The 23968-nt window shown below is 39.2% G+C and overlaps 1 long non-coding RNA gene across 1 annotated transcript; it reads left to right on the forward strand.

Annotated features, from left to right (window-relative positions):
- Positions 1-20559: 20559 nt before the first annotated feature.
- Positions 20560-22057, forward strand: LOC139597395 (uncharacterized). Its single transcript, XR_011681592.1, has 3 exons — positions 20560-20773; positions 21087-21203; positions 21335-22057. It is a non-coding gene; the product is annotated as an uncharacterized lncRNA (long non-coding RNA).
- The last annotated feature ends 1911 nt before the right edge of the window (positions 22058-23968 follow it).

Here is a 23968-nt window from a genome sequence, read left to right on the forward strand (position 1 = left end):
TTTCCTCCATACATCTCATCAAAGTGCTTTTATCTTTTTTTTTTCCCCCTATTCTTTGCCTAATTACACATTTTGAGACTTTTGGTGACATTCCATCAGATGCTTAGTGAATTTTGCTCTTGTTCGAAATCCCTGTATGCTTTAACATACTGGAGTGACATTTTTGATTGAACACTATATTTTTATTCTATATATTCTATATGTTTATATATTTTATATATATTTATATTATATATAAAATTTCATTATATATTTTATATATTTTATTATACATTCTTATTTTATATATTATATAGTATATATATTATATATAATATAGCATTTATATATTATATATTATATATTATATATTTATATATTATATAGTATATAGATAGAATATATTATATAGTATATATAATATATACTATATTATGTAGTATATAATATGCAATATGCAATATATAATATATAATGCTATTCAAACACTATAATATTTATACAATATATTATATATTGTATATAATATATCTTTTATATATTTTTATAACATGCTATAGATATGTTTTATTTATATATATATTAAAATATATTAAAAATATAATTCAGTCAAATATGTCCCTTAAAGGTACCTTAAAGAATACAGTTATTTTAAACATTAGCAAAAAAAATTTCTTTAAATCATGGTGCTTTTACCCAGTAGGATGACCTGAAGAGAGAAGAAAGCAGAGAGATGCCAAAGGCAAGGAAGTAAGAGTGGAGCTTTGGACCAGGTCAACTTTGAATGGCCAGTGAATAACAGAAACAAGGAGGAGAGGAAAAATCTTTGAGAAACTGAAGATCAGGTAAAAAGGGTTTGTTGAAAAAAGACCGATCTTAGAAGAGAAAGATTTACTTTGCAAGGCTGCAGTGCCTGGAGGGGTGCGAACAGGAAATGTGCTCCTGCCCCAGGGCATGCATGCCTGCCTGGGCTGGGCAGGGCTGGGGCTCACTGCCCATGGAAATGCTGGGATGCAGGATAACACACCCGGCAAATCCGATAAGGCAGGCAGGAGTGGGGACCCGGCGGTGACCCTGAGCTGCTCAGTCCTGCTCCAGCTGATAGTGGTTTTAATATTCAGAATAGTTTTCATCTAAAACTTTCAGAGCTGGGAATGTCCTTTCCAGATTTTCATCTACAGGAAGAGACACAGGACAGAGAGAGCTCTAGGAAGGAGAAGAAAAATGGAGATGCAAAGGTGCAAAAGGATGTTTTAGGACCAAAGGAAAAAAAAATCAAAGAGGGAAAAACAAAGAGAAAGACAGTTAATAAAAGAAAAAAAGATTTAGGTCCAGTCAGTCCCCAGGATGACTCATTGAGGGTCAATGCTGCCAAACTTAGGTTTGTTATACAGTAAAATCATTGTATTTTATATTGATTGTGATTTTATCTGATGTGTGTTGGCTACTGTGAGGTAGTGGCCACTCACAACAGCAACTGAAAGCCTAATTAACCAGGGTAATGCAAAAATTGAGTTGTTTTTTTGGCCACAAAAGCAAGCAGTTCCACCAAGAAAAGTACTGCCCTGTCATCTTTAAGATCATTCATCAGATATCTGGAAGATAACCTTGTTTTCTTGAGGGAAAACCTCTCACAGCTGCCATTGCTCAGAAAGCACCATCTGATAATACCTTTTATATTCAGAATAGTTTTCACTTAAAACTTTCAGAGCTGGGAATGTCCTTTCCAGATTTTCATCTACAGGAAGAGACACAGAACAGAGAGAGCTCTAGGAAGGAGAAGAAAAATGGAGATGCAAAGGTGCAAAGGGATGTTTTAGGACCAAAGGGGAAAAAAAAAAAATCTAAGGGGGAATAACAAAGAGAAAGACAGTTAATAAAAGAAAAAAAGATTTAGGTCCAGTCAGTCCCCAAGACGACTCATTGAGCACTAAGTGCTGCCAAACTTAGGTTTGTTATACAGTAAAATCATTGTATTTTATATTGATTGTGATTTTATCTGATGTGTGTTGGCTACTGTGAGGTAGTGGCCACTCACAACAACAACTGAAAGCCTAATTAACCAGGGTAATGCAAAAATTGAGTTGTTTTTTTGGCCACAAAAGCAAGCAGTTCCACCAAGAAAAGTACTGCCCTGTCATCTTTAAGATCATTCATCAGATATCTGGAAGATAACCTTGTTTTCTTGAGGGAAAACCTCTCACAGCTGCCACTGCTCAGAAAGCACCATCTGATAATACCTTTTATATTCAGAATAGTTTTCACTTAAAACTTTCAGAGCTGGGAATGTCCTTTCCAGATTTTCATCTACAGGAAGCCACACAAAACAGAGAGAGTTCTAGGAAGGAGAAGAAAAATGGAGATGCAAAAGGATGTTTTAGGACCAAAAAAAAAAAATCAAAATCAAAGTTGCCAGGTATAACTTGGTTATTCACTGGTAGCTAATTTATAGCATCATCATCTACTCCAAGCTAAACACATTAGCACTGACAAACATTTCCTACTGGAATAAATACATGTATTTATAACAGCATCAAGAGACCCTATTAAGAGATTTCTGAGGAATCTGAGTTTCATATCAGGAAAACTCCACTTATCCACTGTTAAAACAAATGTATGGAGTGCAGATTCCTTCGTGCCTGTGGCCCTAAGAATGACACAAGTGTGAATAATCACACTCAGAACAGGGTAAAACTGGGTAATTGCTATCTCCACATTGTGTTATTGTACAAATTAGTGTATCCTGCATCTCTTTGGAAGGAAAATGAGGCATATGGTTTTGTGCTGTGTTGTAGACCCAGCAGACAATAAACTGATCCCCCATGAGAACACAGCAATGCAAAGTGTTGCCTTGTGTCAACAGGAAAAAAAAAAGAAAAAAAGGAAGAAAAAAAGAAGGAGGAAAAGAACAAAATGACCAGGGAAAGCATGAAATTCAATGGAGAAAGTGATTTAATTGCATGGAAGAAGAAATATTAATATGGGGGGGGGGGGGGGTGGGAAGCTCTTCTGTGAAATTGAGGGTGTATAACAGATAACAGAAAATAATTTTTTTTCAAAAGAAGCCATAAATTCTCCTTGGTAATGTCAATTTAATTGAAACTGCTGCTAAATCTGCCTGTGTTCCATGAGTGTGCATGTTAAGATTGGTGTGTCCATAAAGGCACTCCAAGAGGAGCACACAATGCCATGCTAATAGGGTTAGGTGCTCAGAATATAAGGTAACATAAGTGCCATTTGATGCAAGAGTTGCTAGGGAAGGCTATTTTATTTTATTTTTTTTTTCCCCCCAAGCCTGTTAATTAAGTGAATTTAGTGCTTTTGAAAGGTGCCGGATTGACAATGGCGGGGCTGGAGTTCCTCTATTGAGGGAGCAGCAGAGCCCGGGCGGAGCTGCCCCCCAGCCTTGACCCGCAGGGCTCAGCCCCAGCGCTCGGCCGGGCCGGGGCTCCCGGCGCTGCTTCCCCCTCGCTGCTGATCGAGCTGTTAATTAGGGCCCTGGCAGCCCAGGGTTTGTGCCAGGACACCTGTCCTTCAGGAACCACACCGGCTTTTCTGGAGACTTACAACCAGAGCAAAATCGATGCATTCATATTTATAGTTATAGTTATATTTTATTTATTTTTATATTTATATATTTATATTTATATTTATATTTATAGTTATATTTTATTTATTTATATTTATATTTATATTTATATCTATATTTATATTTATAGTTATAGTTATAGTTATAGTTCTATTCACAAATATATTATTTATATTTATATTTATAGTTCTAGTTCTAGTTCTAGTTCTAGTTATAGTTATAGTTATAGTTTTAGTTATAGTTATATTTATAGTTATAGTTCTATTCACAAATATATAATTTATATTTATATTTACATTTATAGTTCTAGTTATAGTTATAGTTCTAGTTCCAGTTCTATTCACAAATATATATAATTTTATATTTATATTTATATTTATATTTATATTTATAGTTCTATTCACAAATATATAGTTTATATTTATATTTCTAGTTATAGTTATAGTTATAGTTTTAGTTATAGTTATAGTTATAGTTATAGTTCTATTCACAAATATATAATTTATATTTATATTTATATTTATAGTTATACTTATAGTTCTAGTTCCAGTTCTATTCACAAATATATATAATTTTATAGTTATAGTTATACTTATAGTTTTAGTTATAGTTCTATTCACAAATATGTAATTTATATTTATATTTATATTTATAGTTCTAGTTATAGTTATACTTATACTTATAGTTTTAGTTATAGTTATATTTATAGTTATAGTTCTATTCACAAATATATAATTTATATTTATATTTATATTTATAGTTCTAGTTCTAGTTATACTTATAGTTCTAGTTCCAGTTCTATTCTCAAATATATATAATTTTATATTTATATTTATATTTATATTTATATTTATATTTATAGTTCTATTCACAAATATATAATTTATATTTATATTTATATTTATAGTTCTAGTTATACTTATAGTTCTAGTTCCAGTTCTATTCACAAATATATAATTTATATTTATATCTATAGTTATAGTTATAGTTATAGTTATAGTTATAGTTATAGTTATATTCACAAATATATATAATTTTATATTTATATTTATATTTATATTTATATTCATATTTATATTTATATTTATAGTTCTATTCACAAATATATAATTTATATTTATATCTATAGTTATAGTTATAGTTATAGTTATAGTTATAGTTATAGTTTTAGTTATAGTTATATTTATAGTTATAGTTCTATTCACAAATATATAATTTATATTTATAGTTTTAGTTATAGTTATATTTATAGTTATAGTTCTATTCACAAATATATATAATTTTATATTTATATTTATATTCATATTTATATTTATAGTTGTAATTATAGTTATAGTTATAGTTATTTATATTTATAGTCACAAATATATATTTATATGTATATTTATATTTATATTCATATTTTTCTATTTCTATTTCTATTTAGAAAATTCTCCTTTTCTCCCCCAAATTCTCCTCTTTTTTTTGGCACAAATTTCCCTTTTTTAGACCAAAATTCCTTTTTTGGGACCAAACCTCCCGAGTGCCAAAATTTCCCTTTTTTCAGCCCAAATTCCCATTTTTGAGCCCAATCTCTCCCTTCCTGGACCCAAATTCCCCTTTTTTTCTATTTCTATTTCTATTTCTATTTCTATTTCTATTTCTATTTCTATAGATATATATTTATATATAAGATACTATAATATACATAAAAATATTATCTATTGACTATATAATGAATATAATATATAAATATATATATTTATTCTATATAGTTATATTTATCGATATTTTATTATTGTAATTTATGTATTTTTATAGCTTTCTATATATTTATATTTTTCTATATTTATATATTTCAAATAGAAATATATTTACGTATAAATATATAAATATAAATTACTATATAAATGAATACATAAATAAATATATGAAATATATAAATGAATACATATAATATAATATAGATATAAATATATATTATCTATTATCTATTATATATTATATATTATGTATTATATATTATATATTTTATATATATGTCAATATATATTTATTTATATTTATTATCTATTTTTTATTTTAATTTTTTTTAAAAATTCTTTGAATCATGGTGCTTTTACCCAGTAGAATGAACTGAAGAGAGAAGAAAGCAGAGGGATGCCCTGGGAGGGGACAACGAGGGAGGGGTTTTTCCAGTACTGCTGACCCTGGGTGGAGGGAACAGGGACAGGAAATGCAGCTCAAGGTCTGGGTCTCACCCAAATGTGTTTTTAAGGGAGTAAATGGGAAAAACTACTTTTTAAAAATATGATGTCCATCCAACTGCCTTGGTGACTCCTTTTCCAGAACTCTCCTTCTTGACTTCTGCTGTGGAAATGGGAATTATTTTCATGGCTGTTGTTCCATTTGAAGAGGACGTGGAAGGCTCAGGGCAGAACCAGAGGAAGGCAATCACAATTCCAGCAAAGCATGGAATTCCTTTCTGCCTGAGGCCGATGTAAACCTGGAGAAGGACGGTGCTGGCACAGCCCCCACTTCCCTCTGCCATGGAGAAAGGGTATCTGTGCCCATTGGGAAGGGTCTGCTGCTGAATAAAACATTCCAAAGGACCAAAGCTGACTTCTGCTTAGTTTATAGACTCTTTGAGGGCAGAGCTTACAGTACTGGTTTTGCCAGAACCACTCACAGCCCCTAAATTTTTGGATAATTGCATGCACGTAATGAGGTGTCAGATAAGTTCTTTTAATTCTACTTTGGTGCAGCTTCTATTCCCTGGTGATGATAACCATTATCAGTCTAGAGGCAAAAACTCCCTGAAACCCTGAGCTTTTTGGAAATTCTTGCCTTTACTTGATTTAGCAGAAGCAAGTCAAATAAGAATTCCCCTTTAAATAAGTGAAGAGCTGAGTTGATGAATCTACACTGACTAATATAGCAGAGCCCACACTGAAATAAAAGATTCCTTAAATGTGTATGTTTTGGGTTGGTTTTTTTTATCAGAAAGGGCTGCCTCCAAAGGGCTGACTCCAAGCCTTTATTCTTTTTCACCTCTGTAAAGGTGCAATAGAGATACAGCAGCTCAGTGTTCTTGACATCAGCAAACAGGCTGAAAAAACATTATCAGGAGAGAGCCAATCTCCTATAACAGTTGAATAGTACTCACCCTGGTGATAAAGGTTTGGGTGAAAGATGAAATGAAAAATGTGTCTATAGCTGCTTGCAGCAAAACCTGCTTTTCTGGAGCACTTTTGCCCCCTGTCTTGAGTGTTCTATTGAATGAATAGTGGGTGCTTTATGTCACTTTGTTGCTGAATGGAGCAGTCTACTTAGCATGAACTTTTGGATGGCCCTACCTTCTGAAATGGTGTGCAGAGGTTTCATGGATTATGCATTAGTCCCATTTAACTTTCCACTTGAAGATAACACGGGCAGCAGCAGGTCTAATAAAGACTGAGCAGGGAGAGGCAAGCCAGCACTAAAACCCTGAAATTTTTACTCACAGAAATAATTTCAAGTGTCCCCTGCATTAAAGTGCCTCACCTAAGTGTGATATATGGCATCACCTCTGATGGGGCAGGTGTTTGGTGATATTTCTTCAATTTTTCTCAGCTCTGCTGAAACTGGAAAGTCTCCTCTTGGTTACTCCCCAGTGTTTTCAATCTGCAACAACTCCTGTACCATAAACATTCAAAAATCCTGCACTAGGTCCACTTGCTCTCTTAGCTGAGGTTTCAAAAGATGGGTGTGAGTTAGGAATCCCTTTAAAACTATGACAGCCACATAAACATATAGCCAGCCTGCTCTGAATGCCACAATAATAAGTATTGATTCTTGCTTTTCTTCAGTCTTTTGCATCGCGTTCATGCTGGGGCATCATTCCAGGTTTTTGTTTATTTTCATGGAGCAAATCTTAAAATATTTAAATTAGAAAAACAAACACAAAAACAACCAAGAAAAAAACCAAAAACAAAACCAAAAAACAAACCAACAAACTAAAGCAAAAAAAAATCCTAACAAATGGTTGGACAGAAAGCCAAGAAAACATCAGTATTTTCCAGAATGTAAAACTACAGATTTGAATACTGCAATAAAATATTCATCTTCCCATTGCACAAAACCAGTCCAACTCTTATCACTGGTGCTCATCCTAGGAATCATCTCATGGCATTTCCCCCCCATAATGCCCTGAGTATTTTATGGACATTCCTGGGTCATGGGTTAAATTTTAGAATAAACTGACATGGAATTTTTAGGATGGTGCTGGGAAATAATGAAGTGTTCACCAGAGTAAATGATCTTCCAACAAAGAGCTGAGTAGCTTGGTAACAATTAAGAGCCATGGTGAAAATTAAGAGAGGCATTAAAGGATATCAATTCTATGAACACTGACATGGATATTTCTGCCATCAGCTCACAAAAACAAAGTAATTAATTGTTATAGTAAATAAGGTGATGAAGACACACACACACACACACAGAGCCTGGAATGAAAAAGCAACACATGCAGGATAAGTTCTCTCTTTAAAGAGTCATTCTCAATGCTAAAGCTGATTTGATGAGGACAAAAGGAATAGCACAGATGAATCAAGGTCAGAAAGGTGAGTAAAAATAAGACAGTTATTATGTCTTTTCTGAAAGCAGAAGCAGATTAGAAAATAGGTCAGGGAGTGCAGGGAAAATGTTATTTGTATTCTGTCAATTTGCAAAGGACATGCATAAGTGAATGCAGTGAATTTGTAGTAACCTCTTATTCTAGTCCTGGGGAGTGATGTATTCCATATTATCTCTTTTTATTACTAGCACTACATTATGTTTTAAAAAGATTTTCCTGCCAAAATAAAAATCCTGTGGTGATGAATGCTGCACAACCAAGCAGGAGGAGAAAGTTTCTGTTGTGAAGACTGTGGGACACAAACACAAAGTTTGTGGGACACATACAAAAAGCACCGGCAGAGGAGGGGATGTGACTTGTCAGGAGCCATGTGGCAAAGCAGGAAATAAAGCTTTTCTCCATTTCCCAAAGCAGTGCCTTACCCAGGAAAGACACAGGCACTTAACAGAGCCACTAAATATTGCTCCCCTGATGTGCCAAAATGGTTGTCTGATAACAGATATTTCTTTAGTTGTTTGGAAATTGGTAATTCATTATTTTATCCACTTCCTGTTGTCTTGGGTTTAGCCTGCATTCCTCAAGAAATAAATCTCAAGTGCACTGAGGGAGCTGTTTAGTCCAGAGGAGAGAAGATTGAGAAAGGAATCCATTAATACACATAAATATCTCCAAGGAGTGCCAGGGGATGGTGCCAGACTCTTTTCAGTGGTGCCCAACAACAGAACAAGGTGTAAATAAATAAAACACAAGAAGTTCCACCTCAGCACCAGGATGAGCTTCTCTCCATGGAGGGTGGCAGAGCACTGGAACAGCTGCCCAGGGAATCATGGCATCTCTGGGTTCATCCAAATCCCACCTTGTGGGATCTCAGCACATTGCTCCCGATGTCCAGAGATGCCAGGAGAACCCCTGGGGGTCTCGGAAATCCTGGAATGTTGCCAAGAGTGCTTGGTGGCTTGATTTTGATCCATCCACAGAAGTAACAAGAGTTTGAGGACAAGAGAATCACTTTAGAGTGAAGGGTGTAGAAGGGACACATTTAGAGGGTGAGATATAAACTTTAAGGTTTTTGGTACAGGGGGGTTATGGAGACAAGATGGAGGGATCAGGGCGTGTCTTGTCCTTCTTCTTTCTTCTTCTTGTCCTCCATCTCCTGTGGTGATGTTGGCACTTGGAGATTGGTTTATGGTGAAGGTGCACTTGCTAACATGGGTGAAAAGCATTGGGAAATAAAGGTAAATATTATGTACATAGATTTTAGTATAAAAAGACATGACCGCCCCGTGGGTGGGCAGAGAGTGCCTGTGACTGCTTGCAGATCAGACCTCTGTTGGGCAGACAGAAAATTTTGTAGATAGGAAATAATAAACAATCTGAAGACCGAAAAGCTGAAGAGTCCAGACTCGTCCTTTGAATCGCGTCCACCCAAGAACCACCCTGCCCGTGTCGGGGCAGAGACAGACAGACAGACGGACCCGACACCACCTGAATGTGTCCCTGTGTCACCTGCTCTGGGTGACCCTGCCCTGGTGGGGGGATCACTCTGGGGTCACTTCCAGCCCCAGCTGCTCTGGGATTCTGGGCTGCCTGGGGACGTGGGGAGGGCCAGGGAAAAGCATTCAGGTCACTCCCTGCTCCCAAAGCTCAGACAAGTCACCCACAGCGGCAGAATTCTCAGATGTTCCACATCTTCAGACTTTCATTGAGGAGGACAACCCATGTGGCTGATGCCTTGAGAAGGCTGAGCTGGAACAGAGGCCAGACAGAGCTAAAGAATAAAGCAGGGATTTATTCCAAGGCCTCAATGGATGCACCTTGGGCAGCACAAGAGCCCAGCCAGGGCTGCACCCAAGATGAACCAAAATGGTCACAAAAATCCCCGACCAGTCACGGGGTCTCTCACTTTTAAAAATTCTGCTCCATTTGCATATTGGAGTTCATTGTCCAACCCCAGCTTTAGCCCATGCAGTCCCATCCTTGTTGTTTTTCTCTCTCCAGCCCACGGTGTTTGTGCTCTTGGGCTGAGATTTGGATCATTTGTCCTTGGTGCCCAGCTGGAGCAGGAATTGTTTTGTCTCCCTGCTCTGTGCAGAGCTCATCATCCCCTCATATGAAGCCCAGACCCACACACTAAAGCAGCACAGAATGTGAAAAATATAAAAGCTAAAGCCTGAGACATCAATGTAAAAAGCCCACACCTTCTTCCTCTCCATCATTTCCATCTCCCACCATCACTTCCATCTTTTACAGGCATCCAGGATTTCCCACCCTTCACACTGGAAATGTCAGGAGACTTTCTACCTCTACTGGAACTCTTTGTTCACAATAATTATTGCAATAATTATTTCTGTGCACAGAAACAGCTGATTTATAGCTCATAAATAAGCCTTAAATGCAGATCTCCATTTAATCCAGGAAGAGATGGTTGGGGAGAATCAGCTGCAGTTACCAATATTCTTCCATACTGATGTGGAGGCCTGGGCAAACCCTAAAATCACTGCTGCCCTTCCTCACTGTTCATTGAGGGATGTGCTCCCAGAGCACTGCTGGCTCTGCTCTGCTGCTGAAAACTTTAATGCAGAAAATGGATAGACAGACAAACCCAAAATCTGCTGTTAATAAGTGGGTGGTGAAATAAAGCTCTCAAAATTATAGCCATAAATATATTTTTAGTGCTAAAACACCTCTTATATAAAAAGGCTTTATTAAAAAAAAACCAAACCAAACTAATTTTAATTGTTTTAAATATTGACCCCACAATATATTTTCCTTAAAATGAAGTAACATATTTTAGGTAAACATGTAAAAAAGGAAAAAAAATGTGTTTCAAGTAATATTTTTTTTTCCAAAAATAATCATAGTAAATATATTTTAACTTGATTTGAATACCTGTGTGTTGGTTTTAGAAAGCAGAGCATTTCCACAGTAAGAGACATAATCATGATCTGATTTTGAAAACAATCTGAGGTTGCCTCAAGATTTTATTTTTCTGCAATCATATAAGGAAAAGAGAAATGCCACTAATTTTTATATACACACAAAAATGCATTAAAAGCCATAAGAATTGCATTGTTTTGCTTTCAAAGACATTTAAAATTAGTTTTGCTTTTAAGAGCTTAATGCCTTTCCCACAGACTTCCTCCAAATTCCTGCAGCATGTAGGGGAAATGCTGCCCAGAATGCAGATTTCCTGGTGGATGTGTGGATTATTCTTCCTTAATCTCAAGTATCAATGACTGGAATCTTATCCTAAATAAGAAGCTGACATGTGTAACTAATTTTCAAAAGAACTTTCTTTAAGCTTATTACCAAAGCAACTGCTTTCATTCTTAAGATTTAGGCAATAAAAATAAAGGTAATTCCTTTATCACCCGGCATAAAACCCTTTATTACGCTGTGCACTAGCCAAAAAATGAGTAAATTCTGATATATTCACAAAAATTAATTCACAAACATTTATCACATAAGTGATAAATATATTTATCACTTAATTTCTAGTCAGTATTTATTGTGGAATAATTTAGGGAAAACTTTTCAGTGTGTCACACTTGCCATCAGACATATTCAAATGAACTGTTCCTATTCTTAAAATATTCAGCCACTGTATAAAATGCAATAAAATATGAACATATTTAAAACCTAATTCTTTTGGCTGCGTAGATTTTTTGTGTTTTAATTTGTATTGCTATCTTTGGCTTCTGACATCTTCATATGAGCTTTCACAGGAGAAAACCAGAAAAGCTTTACCTGCTTCAGGTAAAGCAGAAGGGAACGAATCAAGATAGGAGCAGAACGAGAGCAGGGGCACAGTGCTTAAAATTTAATGAGCCCAGTGATTAAAAACTTCTGATCATACAATGATTTGCTACCATGGGAGATACAGCTCTCAGGATCATTTTATAACATAATTTTTAACCATAATTTAGAATACTTCACATACTTTTGATATTAATTTTTCTCCCCTCAATACCTGTTGGTGTTTAATTTTCACAGGGTTGTTTTATTGAGCTGAGCCACGACAATGACACTTGAGGAACTTCAAGGTGGCTTTCTCTGCACTGGTTTGCCCATAAATGCTGCAGAGAAATGGAAATAGGAACTAAAATACAAACTGCTCCAGTACAGTGAAGTTATTAAAAATGTAGATACACAGCCCCCAGGTTAAGCTGCTCTATAATAACAGGAGCTCCAAAGGCACAGCAGAATTTCTTTTGGAGGCAAAGACATTCCTGGGTGGAATTGAGCACAGGAAAATTCTCTGCTATTAATTGTTTTACTATTCCTTCATTGGGATAAAATGGGTGAAATTTTGTATAAAACTTCTTCATTTGATTTATCCTCTCAGCCACCTGGCAGCAGTTCTGGCTGTTTCTGGAAGGAGTCAAGGTGAAGCTTGAGGGTTACACAACAATTTAGGAAAAAAGTAGAATAGAATAGAATAGAATAGAATAGAATAGAATAGAATAGAATAGAATAGAATAGAATAGAATAGAATAATATAATTTACCATCTACCCTTCCTGAAACAGTTAAATTAGAGTTGTTTCCAATATCAGACTAAAATATGAAAATATTCATAGTGAGTTGAACTTCTGGAATCTTAATTAATCAAGTACATTGTTTATGAAAGTAAATGTTTCTTGCAGGGACAGCCAGTGAAATTATCACTGCCATTTAGAATATTTTTGAGATATTTAATTTTTTTTATTTTTTGAGATATTTTACAGAAAGAAGCAGCTGAAACCTCTGGATGTAGGAATCCACAGGACCAGAAAAAACCTGAGGATTTTACCCACTGCTCTCACTCAGGGCTGAGGGATGGTAGAGAGGGATTTACCTGAAAACTCTCACCAGCCTGGGAGCTCCCCTTTCTGGCTGTTTCTTTGCAGCAACAGGACACTGAATTACTGAAAAGTGGCAAAATCCAAGTGAGATTCACTGGGCAAGCAGCTGAGCAGTAACAAGCAGGACCTGCACCAGAAGTTGTATTGTAGACTATTTTCTCAACCTAAATATATTTATGCAAACATGCTGAAGGCTGAACCCTCTCCTTTGTTGCTGGGCCACAGATCAGTCTGCTCCTGATTTAAAATGCATGGCTAAGTTGAAAACTTTAGTAAGGGCCAATCTCTGAATAATCCTTTAAGGATTATTGTAATTAAGGGACTAATCCTTAGATGCTTCTTAATTTGTGTCCGTTTTAAAATGGAGTGCCACTTTTTTCATCACAAAAGAGAGAAGAAGAGGTGAAACTCGCAAAGGTTTAAACATTAACAGCCTTTCCTGTCACCTCTTGCATCCGAGCAACACAAACAGGTAGAATATTTAAAACCAGGAGGTCATTAAAACCAAACCCGAGCACAGAACCCCACCTCACAAAAAAGCACGGCTGAAAACCGAGAGACATTTTAAACCTGGAGATGTGTTGATGGTGAGAACCATCCCGTGTGCAGATAAGGCAAACACAGTTCAAGGACAGATATTTCTACTGGTGAACACTCTATGCATGAACCCTCAAATGCTTGTTTGCATCAACCTTCTCCTATCCCGTTTTTATCTTCCTTTCTTTTCCTTGTCAGGATAGGGATGAAAGTGCTAGAGACCTTAATTCGTGTTTGGGCTCAAATGTTTATTATTTCTTATCCAAATCACAATCTTGCAAGTTGTGATTCTTCAGCATTCTACTAACAAGCTACAAAATGGCCAACTATCCTTCCATACAAGGTCTTTTAAGGCTTAGCTATCCAATGAAATGACACCTAAATTATTTTTACTTTTAACCCAATAACTAATCACCTGAAGTCCTCAATGCAGACTTTTCTGTCCAATTACAAAATACCACCCAAACCCATGGAGAAGAAGGTGAAGAAGAGGGACCAGCCACTGCCCTAATACCTCCATCCTGCCCCATATATATTGGTATATTCTAAAACATTAAACTCTAAGTTTTCCACCCTGTGATATTACACACTTCTATCCAAACTCCACACCTGTAATCCCAGTTCTATCATTCCATTTTGGAAGCTTTCTCCATGGTCTGAGGTCAAATACAGTATTTTCTTGTGGGTCGGTGCCTTTCAGCACAGGAAGTTTAAAATTCTCAGCTTCCAGGGTTCCAACACTCCCCCTCTCCCCAGCAGAAGCCTGTTTGAAGAATACATCAGTGACAGCAGTCTTTCTAATCATCCCAGTACTAATATTTATTGTTTATAACAGAAAGAGTGAATTGGGCAACCTAACTTTGAAAATTTAGCAGAGAGTTAAGGTAATTTAATTCTTCATGCCCATGAGGGAAGCTTCATGGTCTAATCTCAGGAATGTTGAGGCTGAAGACGTGCACAGTCAGCAAGAGGAAGCAATAGGGTGGCATTGCTGGGCTGAAAGCCCTGCCAGCAGCTGCACCTGGGGAGCAGCTGCCATTGCTTCAAGGTGCTGGTGGTCTCTGCTGGCAGCAGTCCTTGCCAAGCAGTGTAAAAAATGAGGCAGGAATACCCAGCAGTGCTACAAGGCTTGGGAACAGCCTCTCTTCCCAATTCCAGCCTAGATCTGGGCAAGACACAGACCTGGATGCCTCTGTTCCTGCATCTGTAAAATGAGAATGTTTATCAATATTTACAAAGGGGAAAAACCCCATCCTAGGGATTGATCTTATGAGGAGAAAGAGAGAAACAAGTAGCTAATGCATCTCATGCTGTGTTACATTTGTGTGGATGTGCAGCACTGGAAGGTGTGTGAGTTGGAAAAGGGCTGAGAAATCATTAGGAGATGTGGGAAAAGGCTCACTCTTGTTTATACCCCTTGGAAATAGCACATTTTATTTTTACTTCTCCCTGAAACACGCAAGTATTACAAAGATTCCATGCTGGATGTTTTGGCAGGCCTGCAGGGGCAGGTGTTCATCATTCTAGAGCTCCATGAGGATGATTGCTCCATGATACACATTTATCTTTAATATAATTTACAGAGTTGGGGTTTTTATTGTTGCTGTTGTTATTTTTTGTGGGTTTTCCCCTTTTTCCCTGTGACAAATTACATTGTGCTTTATGGAAATGTAACATTTGGTATGAATGGCTGGCAGCAGCCATGTTGCATAGCAATGAGCAAGACAAAGTAGCTCCACTCCTATTTGCAACTGGCTCAGACCTTTCCATTAGCAAATTAAAATCTGTTCAAATTTATTTACTAATATATTAGGAGAAGCTTCAGGCTAACCCCTGTTGACCTGTATTATATAGCAAACAACTGTAGCAGTGAAAATAATTAATAGAATGTATTGCACCTCCTGCTTGTTTCTCCATCACAGCCCGGGGTCGGCTGCAGAGTGGGTTTGCCATCTGCATTCTGTTACAAGGCCACATTTACTTAAAAATTATCAATTATATTCTGAAATTACTTCCTTTAATTGAACTCTCTCTATTCAAGGCATCCCATGTTTTTAAAGCTTCTGAAAGCACGTACATGAAAATGTTCTCTTTTTCAAAACTGAAGGGGAACTTGCTGAATTACCTGTAGATGCAAAAGGAGCAAATATGCAGCAGCAATTCCTTGTTACATCAGTTATTCATTATTATTATTATTATATCATACTTGTGTCATTCAGGTGGAAAGTATTACGAGACCTTTTTTTTATATTTTGTATTTACTATTACAATGTTTTCCAGAGAAGCTGTGGCTGCCCCATCCCTGGAATTGTCCAAGGCTGGGCTGGACGGAGCTTGGACCAACCTGAGATAGTGGAGGGTGGAACTGGATGAGCTTTAATGTCCCTTCCCAAACCATTGGGGTGTTACCCTCATCCAGCCTTTTCACCCTGGAGAACAGCTAATTCCGAGGTCTTCATCTCATTGATGAAGGAGAAAGTGATTATGAGACATAGAATGATTACAAAAGGGGGTTGTGAGAAAGAAATGCAGTTTCCAGCTGCCCAGACTGAAGTTTAGGTGCTAATAAAAGCTGCAGGTGTGTAAATGCTTCCTTTCTATCAACACAAACAGCTACAATAAAAGCTGTCAGAGGGTGGTCAGCTGGGAAGTCTTAGCCCTACACAACACATTCAAGTTTTAGGAAGAAAATTAATGTGCCACTTTAACATCTCAGTGAAATTTTTTTAAATGGATATAGATATAGAAATAAATTTGCACATTAATGGCCATGGTAACAAATTTCACACAGTGAATGTAGGCCTATTTTATTATTATATGAACAAAACCAATCATGATCTCTGGAAAACATACAATTCTTGATAATTGCCTTAGTTTTTGATAATTTCCTTTCTGTATAAAGGTGAACAGATTAATTAATGAGTGCTCCATCATCACCCTTCAAATGTCTTTAGAAAAAGAGATTGTTAACACTCTTATAATTATTTCTGTAAACAATAGAAGATCTTCTCTAAAATAACTAGAAAATCTAGTCTGATTGGGTGTTTTTATTAGAAAGTGTTTCATTTTCAGGAAGAAGGAGCAGTAGCCATTACAGGTCGCTGTTGACCTCTTGTGGTCCCATTCTGTGGTTACAGCAAAACCCTAAGGCCAGCCAGGAGCTGGACATCGATGTTCCTTGTGGGTCCCCTCCAACTCAGGATATTCTATGATTCTGTAACCCTCTGAGAGCCAGGAAATCCCTGGAATTCTCCCCTAAACCTTAAAAAGAACAAACCCAAGATTATTTCTGCACCATATCAATGGAATCTAGATCAAATGGAATATAAATCAAAGGATTGTTTAGAACAGCTTCTTTCCTGTTGACGGGCCTAAATGCTGATTTATCAATTATTAATTATCAATTAATTCATCAATTATCAATTCTTAACAATTGTGTTTAAATTCATTCAATACTAAAAAAAAAAGAACTTTCACTGCCAGCAGCCAGCTCTTCCTTTTCCAAAGTAGAAAAGAACAAAAATTATTAAAAAAACAAAAACAATTGAAAAGGTTACAATGCAACACGATGTTCTTCTTCCCTATTAAGTATTCAGCTAACCACGAAGTAACAATTAGCAGCAGGAGAAAAGGCAATCAGCGATGTGCAGTGTAATTACTGTGCCCCAGGTCTCATCTGAGAGCAGTGAATGCAGCAGGGATTGGTGAATCTGCAATGGATGCAGCAGGGATTGGTGCACAGCTTCCAGCAGCCTGACTGGAGTTCTGCTGGGTCAACTTATTTACACAGCAGTCTTCACCCCAGCAGGCAGCCAAACACTGAAAATTCATTATTTACTTACCACTGGTATTAATATTGTGTTAGATTGTGTTCATCTCTTGACACAAAGCTTGTGAGGGTCAGCGCTTTGTTTTGGAGGGGAAAGGGGAGAGGAGGAAGGTGAGAAATAAAAGAATGAAGATCCAGATTACTTTCAGCACTCATAAATCAGCATTTAGGCCCCTCCACAGGAAAGAAGCTGTTCTAAACAATCATTCCCTCTGGAAGATCTACAAGCTCTTAACTTTCTGTGCTAGTGAAAGATTAGCTCATAAAAATTCAATCTCTATATTCAAGTGAAAAAAAAATGTTTAGAAATTCACTCTGGCATATTATCTGCTTTCTCACAAAGCAAACCAAACCCAAACATGTTAATAAACAGCTGAAAGAAAGCAGCATAGTTGTAATTGTTACTAAAAAAATAAACAGAGCAGAAGCCCCCTCCATCTCAATAACAGCAATTGGAATATTATCAAGAAAGTAAAATTCTGTTGAGCTACACATATTTGTGAAGAAGATTTAAATTTGCACTTTTATGCTAAGCAGGAACAAGGAGAACTGTAGGTGATCTCATGGGGTTTTTCCTCCCTGAAATTTCATATTCCTCCTGCCTATAAAGATAGCAGGAATCCAATATTTCCCAGCATGAAACATAGGCATTGCTCTAAAAGCAAAGAAATATTCTATACAATTGCTAAGTAAAGAAAAAAAAAAATTAGTTAAAAATGAATAGATGCTGTTGTGTCTGCTATCCCTGTTTTATCTTCTGGCACGTGTCACATTTCCTCTGCTCCACCACAATTCCAGCAGCCACACAGCCCCTGGTCCAACCATCTGAGATCTCTCTGCCACTCCAGGCTGCAGAACAGCAAACCCCAGCTGGTTTTCCCTGGCTGGGAGGGTGAATGGGCAAACAGGAGCCCTGTCCTGAGGAAATGAACACAATCTGAAAGTGACTGCAGGAAACTGAGCTGCTGATCCACAGAAATGCCACGAGGTGGCAAGTTAGGATTGCATTAAACCCTTGCACTCTCACAACAGCAGCGAGGGGAAAATCCGACTGCAATCACTGGGATGGGAAAGGTGCATTCATAAGAAACATTTATGCAATCTAGTGTTCTTATCAAAACCAAAAAGAGTTTTGAAAAATAACAATAGTTTTGGAATTATTTCCTTTCTCTGTCTTTAAACTTAGCAGGATTCTCTCACACATTCTGCATGGAAAGGGTTGTCAGGCCCTGGAACAGCCTTCCAGGAAGGAGGTAAAGTCTCCATCCCTGGAACTGTTCAAAATCCATGTGGGAATGGCAGCTGAGGACACGGTTTAGGGGTGAGCATGGTGACAGTGCTGATGCTTGGTGATCCTAGAGACCTTTCCCAAACTTAATGGTTCTCTAATTCTATTTTCCTCGCTGGTTTATGTTTTGTTTTCAACAATAGCAAAAATAAAGAGCGTCATACCACAGGTTTTAAATATGTAACTACAAAATATATATATGACTGTTCACTTCCAGTGCAATGGACCCAAAACTACACAATTCAAATGCAAGTAAATGTTTATCTCTTGGGGGCCAAGCCAGGGTAGCTGTGGGAATAGGCGCCAGGAACTGTTCAGTATCTGCACACACACATTTGTACCTGAGGGTATGGAGGATCTCCACTCTACACCAGAATGGCTCCAGTGCCAGAAATCCCATGACTTTCCTGGTACTCTGCATTTTGCACACAATGTTTGTGCCTTTGATTGATGAAGGGAACCACAGGAGCACTCCCAGCTCCTCACTGGGAGCAGGACAGCTCCTGAGTGCCACTCCACCACCAGGAGCTCATGATTTATTGTTAGATGTGAATTCGTCCTTATTAACAGCACGGTGTCACTTGAAAGCTGTCTTCTTGAGAAAATGGAAGAGATCAAAACTGCTCTTCCAGGCTCTATTCCCTTTGCTCTGCCATGAAGATTCTTTGCTTGGTATTTCTCCTGTTTTCCAGAAAAGTGAAGCTCTGAAGCACCTGGTGCAGGTGACCTTTGGGCCCGAGGAGTGAGCCATGTCTCCCTCCTATCCCAGTCTTCCTCCTATCCAAGTCTCCTCCATTCCCAGTTTCCCCCATTCCCATTTTTCTGCAGTCCCAGTTCCCCATTCCCAGTCTCCCTGTTCCAAGTTTCCCCCATTCCCAGTTTCCCCCATACCCAGTTTCCTATTCCCAGTTTCCCCATTCCCAGTTCCCCATTCCCAGTCTCTCCCCATTCCCAGTTCCCCATTCCCAGTTTCCCCATTCCCAGTCTCTCCCCATTCCCAGTTTCCCCATTCCCAGTCCCCCATTCCCAGTCCCCCATTCCCAGTTTCCCCCATTCCCAGTTCCCCATTCCCAGTCTCTCCCCATTCCCAGTTTCCCCATTCCCAGTTCCTCCATTCCCAGTCTCTCCCCATTCCCAGTTCCCCATTCCCATTCCCAGTTCCCCCATTCCCTGTAGAGAGCTTTTTGGATAATTGGTTAGCTGAGAAAGGACATTTTGATGTGATACCGATAGATAAAGATAAAGGAAACAAGCTGGGAACTGAGCAACCAGTGTCCAATCACTGACAAAGGTCACAGTGACCTTCCCTGAAACGGGAAGACGGGGGAGAAAATCGCTTGCCAGAAAATGTAGTTATCTTAAGTAGAAAAGTTAGAAGAATGCAAACATAAAAGCAAAATAATTGTTAGAAGATAGAAGTAGGTGTGGTTGATCTAAGTGTGCTTTAACCAATAATGAGCTCAGCTTTTGCAATATGTATAAGCTTCATTAACACCAATATAAATATGGGTGAGCTTTCAATAAACTTCGAGATTTGCTATTCACGCATATGGCGTGTCGCATTTCTCCCGCCGTTCACGACAATTCCCAGTTTCCCCATTCCCATTCCCAGTTCCCCACTCCCAGTCTCCCCGTTCCCAGTTTCCCCATTCCCAGTTTCCCCATTCCCAGTTCCCCCATTCCCAGTTTCCCCATTCCCAGTCTCCCCGTTCCCAGTTTCCCCATTCCCAGCTCCCCATTCCCAGTTCCCGCCTCAGGCCCCTCAGTCCTGGCCCCGCAGCGCCCCCTGGCGGCCCGCGGCTCACAGCCCCGCCCCCTCCCCGCCTAGCCCCGCCCCTCGCCTCCGCCTCCGCCGCTGATTGGTGGGAGCGGCCGAGGGGCGGGCAGAGCCCGCGGCTCCGCAGTTATTGAGGGGCGGGCGGGGTCCGTGCCAAGATGGAGGCCGGGCAGGGGTTAGGGTCCGAAACCGAGCCGGCACCGGAGCGGTAGGGCTGAGGGTCCTGCGCACTTCGCCCTCTCCTTTTCAGCCCTGGAGGAGGCGGGCAGCTCCGGCATCCTCCGCCTCACCGGCATGCAGCTGCGCGACGAGCCCAGCAGCGAGAGCGCGGCAGCAGGTGAGGGGGCTCCGGCAGTGACGGGGCCGCTGGGGACGGGCGGTGCGGGGTCGCGCCGTGAGGGGAGGCAGCGGAGGCGGTGACCCCTGTGGCGGCACGGAGAGCTGCGGGGTGACACGGGAGCGGCCGGTGCCCGCTGTGTGAGGGCAATGGGGGCAGCAGGGGCGGGCTCCCCCTCTCCGTGTGTAGGATGGGGGCTACGGGCTGTGCCCGGAGCGGGGTGTGCAGCCTGAGGGGAGCTCCGAGCTGAGGTGGGGTCGGACCTGCAGGGTGTGGGATCCCTTGCCATGAAGCTGTCCCGGTCTGTCCTCAGCTCAGCAGGAACACGATCCAAGTGCGGATGTGAGGGATGTGTGATGGTAAAAGTAAACCCTGGCCAGCTGCACAAGCAGGGCAAAGTAAAGCCACCCCATACAGTAAGAAAGCCCAAGTGAGTAAATTTTTTGATAACATGCACAGAAAGAGCTCTTCATGTAACACCAAATGAAATTCTGGGAAAAGGAATCGTTCCTGAGTGCTAGTTTTTTAGTAACTTTTTTCTCCAAATACATTTCCTAACAGATGGATGCTCGTGGAGAAGGGAAGATGCCAGGGATGAGAAGATCACTGTTGAAGCAGGGCACACTGCAAACATGACGTGCTCTTTCATGCTTGAAGCTGGATAGATCTCCCTGCCTCAGCAGGTGGAAAGTGAAACCCAGGCCTGGAGCAATTCCAGTGGTTAATCCCCAGGCGGTGCTCCCCACTGCTCAGAAGCTCATGGCACTTCTGGGCTTTGCCCTCTTGGTTTTGGTGACCTCAGTACCACATTTTACACTGAAATGTGGTCCAAGAGCCCTGGGGCAGCTCAGAATCCTCCTCCACGTTCATTGCTGGCTTTTTTGTCTGGATGGTTTGGTTTAACTTGATGCCTTATGCCCAAATGCTATTCCTTACTGCTGCTCTTGCTGAGGACACTCAGTAGGTTGGAGCAGAGAAGGATGGGATTGCAAGGGGCTTCTTTCCAAACTGGGAAGACACAAGGACCCTGATGAGCCAGTGTGCCCAGTGCCTGGCAGTCTGCCTTTGTCACAGCTCCAGTGGCACAGACTGCTCCTGCAGCCCCTCCCTCTCTGCCTGCCCCTGGGATCTGTATTTCCTGAAAATAAATGGAATTTCACCCTTCAAAAGTTTGCTTCAAAGTGATAGAGGAAATAATAAAAAATTTTAATAAAAATGCCAAGGTCACATTTTCTTTGCCTCCTAAAATAAAATGACAGATCCAATATCTGCATTATTTACTAAGAGTGTGAACTTGTTTTCTTTTTAGGAGCTTTCTAATTTATCTGAGGCTGTTTTTCTTGTGCTGCACAAGCACATGGCTGCTGCCACTCCTGAGAGCCTGTGGGCAGCAGCTCTCTGGGACCAGTAGTTATTTATTGTCTTGGCTAAGGATGCCCTCTCACTGCAGAAATAGCTCTGTGAGTGCTTCTCTCTTGGCAAACATTGTATTCTGACAAAAGCCTCAGTGTTTTGCAGAAAAATCCCTTTAATAATAATATTATAATAATACTTTAAATAATACTTAAAAAATAATAATACTTTAAAATAATAATACTTTAAAATAATACTTTAAAAAAGCAAGTTTTGATGGAGATGGCATTTCATGCAGCAGATCACTTTGGTTTGTAGGTAAAAGCTGGTGGAACAGAGTGTGTGATCACTTGGTGTTAAAAAAAACCCTCAAAAATAGCATGTTTGGCAAAAGTGGCAAATTAGCTGCAATAACTGAGGTATCAAAGACAGTTACTGATGGGGTAATTTGGGTTATTTAAGTCTGTTCTGGGAAAATGAGGATTAGGAAGAGGCATAATTAAAATATGCAAAGCCGAAGGGGAATAGAGAATAGATATTAAGTCACTTTAAATTAGTAATTCATGAGAGGGTGGAAGGGAGAGAAATGGATGAAATTATGCTCTGAAAGGGCCCTGATATTCCATTGTTGCAGAGAGAAAAGCTATTCAGAGCCTGAGCACATCTTCTGTGCACACAGAAATTGGAGAGGAGGATTGAAGAGCTGTCTGTCCCCTGAGGGAGCTGATCCTGCAGGGTTCCCTCACATCCAAGGGAATATGTTTTTGTAGGGGCATCAGGGCTTTTCCAAGCTCTGTTTTCTGTACATTGACAGCAGAGCTACAGGAGCTGCACCAGCCAGGAGAGCCCTTAGCACCTCAGTGTTAGGATTGGGAGAGGCAGAGCCTTTCCCCCACACCCTGGTGTGCTGAAAATTAATTCCATCAGGGTGGGGTTTACCCTCTAATCTCACAGCAGACACCATTTCAGCAAGATGTTTTTGTTACTGAGCATCAAAAGTCCAGTGTTTTGTCTACCAGTGGAGAAGAGTTTTGTAATGGAATCAAAGAATCATCAGGAAAATGACTTTTGTCACAGTTTTATTTTCCGGAAAAATCCCTTTGCCCAGGATTTTGCTCCTGGGAAGCTGAGAAGCCTCAGAGAAAAAGGAAAACAATATTATCTCATTGCTTCTCCTGTGTTTTGCTTGTGTGGAATGTGTTTGGAGATTTTTTTATCCAACAGGTGATTGTTCCATTGGATTCTGGTGAGTTATTTTCACTCACTGGCCAATCAGGGCCAAGCTGTGGCGGGGCTCTGGAAAGAGTCACGAGTTTTCATTATTATCTTTTTAGCTTTTTGTAAGTATCCTTTCTGTATTCTTTAGTATAGTTTAGTTTAGTGTGACTGTGGTCACAAGGGTTTTCAGGATGAAGAAGAGATGAGAATGTTGACTCCATGATCAGAAGGCTTGATTTATTATTTTATGATATATGTTACATTAAGACTATACTAAAAAGCAATAGAGAGGAAAAGGTTTCTTCAGCAGCTAGCTAAGCTAAGAATAGACAAGAATGAATAACAAAGATCTGTGTCTCAGCCAGAGCAAGAGCCAGCTCTGCCATGAGTGGTCAAGAAATCCCAACATCCACAGGAGACCAATCATGGGTCTACCTGTTACATTCCACAGCAGCAGATAACCATTGTTTACTTTGGTTGCTGACACTGCAGCTTCTCACAAGGAAAAATCCTAAGAAAGGATTTTTCATGAAAGATGTCTGCGACAGTTTAGTATTCTTTAATATAGTATAGTATAATTAAATAATGAATTAGCCTTCTAAGAACATGGAGTCAGATTCATCA

This window comes from Agelaius tricolor, unplaced genomic scaffold, assembly GCF_023055355.1.
Source record: "Agelaius tricolor isolate 1412-34295 unplaced genomic scaffold, bAgeTri1.0.p SCAF_17, whole genome shotgun sequence".
NCBI lineage: Eukaryota > Metazoa > Chordata > Aves > Passeriformes > Icteridae > Agelaius > Agelaius tricolor.